The sequence below is a fragment of the Nuphar pumila genome, chromosome 14 (assembly GCF_984573655.1).
Source record: "Nuphar pumila chromosome 14, dmNupPumi1.hap1.1, whole genome shotgun sequence".
Lineage (NCBI taxonomy): Eukaryota > Viridiplantae > Streptophyta > Magnoliopsida > Nymphaeales > Nymphaeaceae > Nuphar > Nuphar pumila.
The window spans coordinates 10761144-10771285 of NC_143262.1; positions in this window are offsets into that span (position 1 = coordinate 10761144).

The following is a 10142-nucleotide window of genomic DNA, read 5'->3' on the forward strand; positions in this document are numbered from 1 at the left end:
AACATATACTCCATGAGCTCAAGTATTTTTAGACTTATCAGTTGAACATTGGAAGCTTGGAGTTGATGACAAACTGCATAAAGTTTCAGCTGACATGGATCAGTGGCTGGTCATGACGTGCCCTTATGGTTAGTACAATGCTAATAGCCATTCTGTCCAATTGTCTCCCATGACATTGATGAGACAGTTAGTTGCATAGTTCTGAAGCTATTAACATTCTATTAGTTCTTATTCTCAAACTATTAAATAATATATTTTAAGTTAACCAAGTCATTACAATCCTATGGGGGGTTATGCCCCAGCTTGACTATTCAAAAAAGAGAGAAAAAATGCCCAAGTCGTTGTCATGAAGTGGCACGGGACCCATAATACAACAAAATAGGAAAACAAAAGGGACTAAATGCATAATTCATTTAGTAAAAAAAAATGAACATATTTGAACATTCATAAGAACACAAAGAAATAAAATTAAATAAAATAAATAATTTTATTAATAACAAAAACTATACAAAATTTGCAATACATCCTCACTACAAAACACTCAAGCATACACTCATCCTTGCTCAACTATACAACAAAAGAGTGAGCAATATATAGAGGAAGACATAACGTCAAACTAGCCCTTAAAGCAAATCCCAACAGTTAGTTTGACTAGTCAAACTAGCCCTTAGAGAAAAAATCCCCAACGACTAACATGGTCAAACAAGTTTGATCAAAATCATTAAAAAAACAAATACAAATACAAAATTAGTCATTTAAATAATGACTAAAAAATATAAGAACAAAAAATACCTATTCTACCCCTAAAAGTATACACTAAGTATACTTAGTCTACGTAAACTAAAGAGTAAATATCTAATAGGGATACCAAAGATATACCTTGAATATAAAAAAAAGAATACAAAGAATTACAAATCTAAAGTACCAATAAGTATACCTAAGTATACCTCGGTAATAACACCACAATATTGCATCTATCTTAACAGTCATTGCATGGATACAAGTGCCATCAACCTGGCCATGGCTGGTTTTTATTGTGGCGACAAATCACCCACGGATCAATAAATATATTATCAAGTTCCTCCTTGGCACATAGGTACCTTCACAATCAGTAAGGGTCATTTTGTTCCGCTAACTACAACAAAGAAGAAAATATCAGTGCATGCCATTTAGATTGATGTGTTTATTTATTCAAATGTTTATTTTAATTGAGTCCATGTCATTCGCAGCAGTGTCATTTTAATTGACGCATTTATTTATTCAAATGAAAACTTTACTTGTGAAGATTGTATTCTTGGCAAAACGAATAGATTATCATTTCAAGAAAAAACTTTTATTTCTTCTAAACCGATTGAGTTAATACATTTTGATGTTTGAGGTCTATTGCTTATGTGGATTTGCTTATTATTTTATTTTTGTTGATGATTTTTTTAGTCTTACTTGGATCTATTTTCTTAAATATAAATATGAAGTTTTCTTATGTTTTCAAATATTTAGATTACTTAAACCTGCATTACATCACACATCAAAGATTTTGTCCTAACACTCCACAATAAAATGGTTTGGTCGAAAAGAAGCATAAGCATATTATAGAAACACCAAGAACCTTGTTTCTAACAAACCAAGTACTAAAAGATTTTTGGGTTAAAGCTACTTTGATTATTGTTTATCTTATCAACAGGATGCCATCAACTTCTTTATAAAATGTGTCACCAATTGAAAAACTTTTTAAATTAATCTTTGATTATTCTAGATTAAGAGGTTTTTATACAAATATTTTGTTTTTATTGACAAGAATGATAAACTTTCTACCAGTGCTATCTTTTGTGTGTTTTTAGATTATGCAAATAACCAAAAAGGCTATAGGTGTTTTGTTTTAGAAATATAAAACTATATGTTTCAAGAAATATGTCCTTAAAAGGAAAAAAAATCTTTGACTTTAAAAAATCTGAGAAAATAACTGAGTATTCCTTTTTGTTAGATTTAATTCCAAAATATGATGATTTTGATTTTGAGCTTAGAGATGATGTGATGAATGAAGAACAATCTCATGATGGTGAGATTAGAGAAGAACAATCCTGCAAAGACCAAAACTGTATACAATACTCTAGGCATAGTTGTCCTAAATGTTCATCTGCACTTAAAAGATATTCTGATATTGAAAACCAATCGAAAATACAAACTAGAAGGTCATTTAGAATCTCAAATTCCCTTGAAAATTTATCTTATGACTTTGTTTCACCTAAATACCAAGCCTATACTGCATTAATACATTTCTATATAGAACCCTTGAGCTATGCTCAAGCAAAAGAACACTCTGAATGAGTATAAACTATGTTGGTAGAGCTATAAATTTTAGAAAGAGCTAATACTTGGATTATTCAAGATATTTCGCAAGAAAAAAACCTATAGATTGTAGATGAATGTATAAGGTAAAAAACAAGAGTGATGTTACTCTTCATGATGAAATCTTCAAAGAAATTTAGTCAGGATCATAATAACTCTGGTCCAAGGGGCACAAATAGATCAGATACGAGTTTAATCCTTTTAGATTCAAATCTTAATCAAATTAGATATGGTAGGGTTGAATAAGGATCTAAAATATACGTGGTAATATTGGATCCAGTAACAAATAAAAATAAAAGACATGATGAAACAAATGTGTGATGCAAGCATGCCGCCAAATTGGGCACTTTACTTGATCTAAATCTAATATATAATTTCTGGATCCTTATAGTAAGATCTGAAAGTTGATCTAGATATGATTCAGGTTTGCAGAATCAATTTTTTTAGCTTCAGATGACATTTGAGTTTGGATCTGGTTCAGATTTGGATCAAAATCTCATCCGATTGCATTTTACATGTAAAAATCTTCTCTCTAGTTGGTAAGAAATTCTCAATAACAACCAACAGGGGCTCTTCTTGTCTGGTAGGAGCAGCTAGTGCACATTACCTTGTGTAGACCTACAATTGGTAGGAGTCGCCTAACCCAGCTTGCCTTAAAAAAAAAGAAATTTCCAATAACTATTAACTAGGCTATGTGAGAGATGCCTTAAAACTCTAGTGGTTTTTATTTTTATTTTTCAAATGGCATAACAAAATTTCCGGTGTTTATTGAACATGGCAACAACCAATGTTGTAAATCGAGGAGTTTTGGCATGGAACCGACAACAAAACTGATTGTTTCTAAGCCATAATTGAACAATATCCTTGTATTAATATTCCTAAGATTAAATCCAAAATGAACATATTTTCAATGGAAAACTATATGAACCTAACTAATATGTTCATTGTAACGATCTCAAATTCACTCTCGAAAATACATGATTTTTTTTAAAGAAAATGAATAACACCAGGACTGATTTATGGTTCTACTCTAATTGGACTAAGCTCTAGGGAGTCAGATTGTACACAAAGTGTGAGCATTTAATAGCCCACTAGAATTGAATTCATGAAAGAGACACTAAATATAAGATTCCTTTGTCAAAACGAAAACGAAATACATTTTTTTTTAATGCAAAAAAATTTTCACGAATAATTCAAACCATAATTAAACTTAATAAACTTTAACTTTAAGTTCACAAAGTTTAAATCAATCCCACATTTAGAACCCAACAACTAATAATAAATCACACTATCTTTATCTAACCAGTTCTGTCATCACGTCGCTCAGTTAAGCCTGAGTCTCACAATTTGAAAAATATTAAATAATGGGTGACAATTCACAATTCTCGTACAAAATCTCACATTATCCAACAGTAAATAATAAAACATAAATCCAACAAAAATCAGCCTTAGAAAACATTTAGGTACATAAAAACAATTTCAACATGCTTGCAATCACAAATGATATAGAAACCAATGCATCAAAATTCGAATATGTTTACAGTCTCACTTGATGCATGCACACATGATACAAGAACCAATGCATGAGGTAGCTTTTATCTCTGTTATTGACAATTATATTTGTATACATGAGCATTTCACTTTCTATTAATTTAAGTTTCCTTCTGACCCCTCTGTGGGTACTGTCACATGTAAAACCCCGAAGTCCAAGGTAGTTTTTAAGTGTCTTTTAATCGTATATAATTATATTTTATTAATTATGTCATATACATGTTCCTCGATCAACATCGGACATCCACACCCTAAGCTGAAACATCGGGCATTCTCATCTAATGATGGGACAACATAGGGCATCCTCAGCCAAAGCCGTCACTTTTCTTGGTATACCAATATGCTATCAGCTAAAGCCAACCGTCACTATCCCTGGCCAAAATGGTGAAAACGTCTCCTATCTTCATGTTGGGTTCTTGAGAAAAACAATATTATAGAGTTTAGTACCACGCTGTATCCCACGATAACAACCTTCTAAGGATCCTACCATCGACAAAGGGCAACCAATAAAAAAATTCAGTACACTATTTATGTATCTTTTTCTCTTTAAATTTTCATATGTTCTTGCCTCCAGGAAAAGGTTGAATCCATAACATCTATAGCATGTACTCATGTTACATGAGCTTCATATCAGTTTCACCATGCATTATCAATTCAAACATACACATCGTCATGTATCATCCGATTAGACAATCTTCGCTCAATTACAACAATGTATTCATCGCGTGCCAACAAGTGTAATTAATCATATGCATTATAATACAATATAAAAATGCATTTACATGATTATTACAACAATACTGTACTAGCACAACTTCAATAGGCCCGGATATAGCTTAATCATAAGTCACAAGTAAGCATTATATATTATGTGATATATTATGCTTACAAGCTACATGCCTTAACATGTACATGATCATCATAAGCATATATCATATCATATCATGCTATACATTATCATCATGATGTACATAATACATTTGGTTCAAATATGAAATCATCATATGCATGAAATTCAATACATCTCAATGCAAACATACCAATCAAAACAATTTACATGCAAAACTGTAAAAACAAAATTTTTTTTGTCAGTATAAATTATGTCATGCATCACACCAAATAAAATAAATTCTGAAATTTTTACTATAGATTCATATACACGTTAGTTGTCTATAAGAAGAAATCGGGTTAAAAAATAAAATTTTTGGAACCACCAACTATTTTTTGTTCACCGAATAGTCCTATTCGGTTCAGTCTTTCTAAAAAAATATCAGACATGTATTAAATATAATTAAATAAATTCTAATATTTTTATTGAGGTTGACCTGATATGTCTGACACAAGTCCTCGAAAACCTTGAGTTAACACTCATTTTTTTTAGAGAATTAAAATTTAGACAATACATTTTATTTTTGTTCTTTGACAGACTGCTTTCAGAAATTATAGGTTCTGTAATGATATTGTGTAAATTTTAATTTTCAAACCTTAAAAAATCAGATTACAAGATTTTTATCGTGCGTTCTTAAATATACCAACTTCATAAATCTTAAATATTTTGGGAGCAATAAATTTATCTCCAACCGGAACTCATTTAAGCCTAAATTTTTTTTTTGAGATTGCTTTCATATGTCTAAACCATTCTTCTAAATTTTCAAGATTTATGGGTTCACCGTTTTAAAACACCATATTTTTTTAAGGATAGTCAAAATAAAAATACATAGCAGAACATAGTTTTCAAGAAAATACTTTAAGAATTTTACATATTTCATTAAAAACACCAAGAACATGCATCCAATGATTTTTATTCATCAAACACAAGTGATAAACATGTATACACATCTATAAATATAGATGTATCATACATATCATGAATTAAACACAAGATCTACCATTTTTATACAATAAAACATTTTTCTCAAAAATGATTTTTGAAAAAGATTTCAGGTTTATGAAAACTTTCAAATAAATTTCTATTCCATCAAAACCATATTAAATCTAGGCATAACCTATAACATAAATTTAAACACAGATTTTAACCATTTTTCATCAAGAATATGTTAAATCATTCATACAAATTAAAATGATTATTTTGAAAGCAAAATAAGGTTTTAAACAAATCCAACTTAAATTGAATCACAAGAACTCGATTCCATGCTTGAATAACCTGTACTAAATCTTAAATAGAACAATGTAAAATCTCGTACCTTGATGCGAAAAAGCTCTAACCCTCTTTAGATAGAGGAGGGTTGGGTTTCTTATTAGAACCCAATCTCTTTCTTTGAAGGGTTTTCTAGCTAAACTATTTTCCTACATGAACTATGAATTCTATCTAAAGGATCCAGGATCTAATATAGAATTCACTCCCATGATCCAACGTGATATACTAACATATATTATTAATTAAACGCTATTAATTAATTAATTATTAACAAAATTGCATTAATTTTTTTTATTAAATTGAATTAAATAAATTTTTGAATTTTATAAAAAAACTAAAAATTACATTAATTATGGATAAGTTGTTAAATGGTTTTCATTAAAGAAGGGGTTGGCTAAATTTTAAATTCAGAAATTGAAGCCACTTAGAAGGGGTTCGCTAAATTTTACATTCAGAAATTGGAGCCACTGGAGGGTGGTTCTATGCATAACTAGCATCATCAATGGCCATACAAATCTAGTCAGGCACTTTTGCTCTTTTGTTTTTTATCCACAACCATGAAAAAACTTATCAACAAATACACATAACCTGTTGGTTTAATATCTAAGTTTCATTGCAATCGTGTTGAATCATTACCCAATTGCGGTAAAACATTCATTTCGGCTTGATGTCATTGAAATAAGTTTGGCAAACCGATATTACCAAAATTTGTTTTTCAAGCTCATGACTTTTTTAATGGGAAAATTCTGAAAAAGGGTCCTCTTATTGATTCATTAATCGGTCCATTTTAAAATAGCACATTACAATAAAATTTCATTTTTCCAGATCGACAGAAAAAACTTGTATCCGCACAGTTTTTTCAGAGTGAGCGATGTTTTGGCGAAAAGATCAGGTGCAATATGATTGCACAAATATTTGTGCATTAAGCAACTGATCACCCTCCATCTTGGGGACAGGGCCTGTCAGTTGTGGGGCCCAAAGCCTGATGGAGGGCAATTAGGTGCTTAATGCACAAATTTTGTGCCATGTGATTGCACCTGATCCGGACTCAATGTTTTGTGCATGTGGTGGATGGGCCACTTGGGTAATCACCAGACAAATATGGCCACCAGAGCTTGAACACCTTAAGTTCGGGTCGGTACGGCTTGTTTACCAGATCTACTTGCAAAGATCTGATGGGGACGTATTTCAACAGGCTTTGGTGGGGTAAGAAATTTGTGCAAATTGGTTCATGTTGGACTGGGTCGCATTTTTTTTAACATGGAATAATTAATTGTCATAAGGTTCTAGTTGACTTAAATACAGTCTTATTTGAAGAAAATAATCACAGACGTCTATGAAGTTTAAGTAAACGTTTCTTAAAAAAAAACAAAGTTTAGGAAAAAGTCTCTGTCAGCTGATTACAGAATGTCAGCAGTTAAGAATGTGATGGCTTGATTAGGGATGGCAGTGAACTGTAAAGGGGGGGAGTGCGACCATGGCCTCGCCCCATTTGGATTGGTGATGGAGGACATGAAATGGGGATGGAGGTTAAAATTAAAACCCGTGCAGGGATGGACTTACTCTTGACCCTGCCCTCACCTTATCCCTGATCTTCATTAAGAAAATTACTATTATACCTTTATATATATATATATAACCCTAACATAAAACCCTTTCTTGAATATCTCCTCATTTCTCTAACGAGTCACACAAGCTCTTATTTCTCTCCTCTCCTTTCTCTAATGCTGGAAAATGGCAGTGGTGGAAAAACCAAGAAAATGAGGTTCCACCTTGCCTTGCCCAGTCTTGCCCTGTTTGGACCGGGGATGGAGGTTAAAATCAAAACCCGTGCAAGGATGGAAGGCAAAATTTTGAGACGGGGGTGAGGGTAGAGACCTATCATTTATATTAATATAAGAATGCAAGGTTATCACAGCAGGGGCCATTGTCACCTAAAAAATCAGGCACCATATAAGTAATCTTCTAAGAGATCAGGCACCTTGATTTAGATAACTGTAAATTAGTCATGTTTGCTATATCTTCTAGTTTGCAGTCAGTTATGATGTTATGCTAAAAAATTAGTGTCATCTATACCACCGAGGTGGTATCCCATGTAGTAAGCGAGGTCCTGTGCCAAGCTGAAGGCTCAGGTTTGAATCCCTCTGCCTAACTCCAGCTTGCCTTTCAAAAAAAAATTAGTGTCATCTACATCATTTTCTGAAAAAAGATAAAAAGAGAGGAAAGAACTTCAGTTAGAAATGAAATAATCCACGAAAATGGAAGGATTCAGACTTCATGGAAAATATTAAAAGAAAATTTCTGCTAGATCAGTAAAACAATGACAGTCCTTTAAAAATTAGGTTTCACACAACAGTGATTTTTCTGTGATCGGCAACTTTTGGTTGCAATTGGCTTTGTTTGTTGCATTGAGATGAAAACATCATTTCCACATATCACTAAAATATGGTTTTGCCAAAATATGGAGATGGAGACATAGAGTTGCCAAAATAATATTGAAGTATAGTGTTGAGGCTGCCAACTTTAATCCCAATGCAGTGTTTTATCAACACCACTGCTCACAAACAATGCAGCACACCTCTAATCCAAGGCTCTAAAGTTCAACAGAATGCCAAACACTCACACAACTCAAGAGGACTGGACCACCTCCAAACTTCAGAACTCCCTAGGCGGCTTGTTGCACCACACATCTTAGTGGTTTGTGATTCTCACGTCGATGCATCATTGGTGACACCACACTCTTAGGGACTGACATTGAGTTCCATATACTATCTTGCACATGGTCTCTTGAAGGATGCTTGAACTATACCATCTTCTACATTTCAGCTTCAGTCACCTCTCATTTGGAGAAGTATTAACGATGGCGTCGATTTGTTTTAATGGTGAAGAATGTGTCGAACTTTATTTGTCACTGGCTGAAAGCGGCACACGTGTGTGCAGTGTGGCAGAGGCTATAGTGATATGCGCGTTGCTAAGTAGAAAGCCCATGTCTCACCTATGGCATGCGACGACGACACAAGGCAATACAACATTACTCGTAAGCAGTTTAACACGCAAGATTTAGTGTGCACACTACTTATCAAGTGCATCTGCTCAACTCCATGCTCTGTGCCATGGGGGTCTCTTTGGCCACCCACGACCATCTACCATGCTTCGGGAGTGCTACGCCATCCACAACCCATCTCAACTTCAAGCCTGCAAACGAAATGCAAAATTCATGTGTTGCGGTCGAGTATTTTTTTTGCTCAATTATAGGTGAAAAACATGTTTGTGAAGTCAGAACATTGAAATGAGCTACTTCATCTGGAGGTGTCACGCCAGTGCCCACGCAGGCTCGCCCGAATTTTGAGGCTGCGCATCTCTGTGTACATTAAGAATTACTAAGATAAGATCAAAATCTCACTAACACAATCATATGTGAAGAAGATCTTGATGCAGTTGTTTCGGTGAAATATGAAGTCTACGTTCAAGAACTTCATTGGGAGCAAAAGCAGTGCATTTTCAAGGGATATTAAGGTTTTTTCTATTGGTGGGGGTTAGCGCCCATAACACCACCTGTATATGAGACCTTTCTTTTGACTTGCATTAGTGCACCACCATGTGGTCCAGAGCATATAGGGTTGTTCATAAGTATGTAAATTCTTCATGAGCATCTCAAGCATGCACAAGGCCCTCTCTTGCCGCCCAACCTCTCACTCTTGCAAGGGGCTCGAAGAGTGCATATCGAGATATGATGATTCTTCTTGGCCATGGAGTTTCATTGCATCATACTGGCAACAAGCTTAGGATGGAGGCCGAAAGATTTTCTCCATCGGAGTGGGGGATTACCCGTGGGACGCTATGCTTCGTGGAGCTCGTAGGCCCAAAATATAATATGCCTCTCGTTCGGTGTGTCTTTAAAACTTGATGCTCATTTCAATGTTTGTGATGCTTATTCGAACAAGTAGTTGACTCTATTGATCTTTGATTGCTCATACACTCGTCACATAAAGGAGACACACCCGTCATTTGTCGGCCTGAATGCTTGTATGTCAAAGAGTTTGACATCGCCCTGCTCTATTGACCCGTTCGACAATGTTATTTTAGA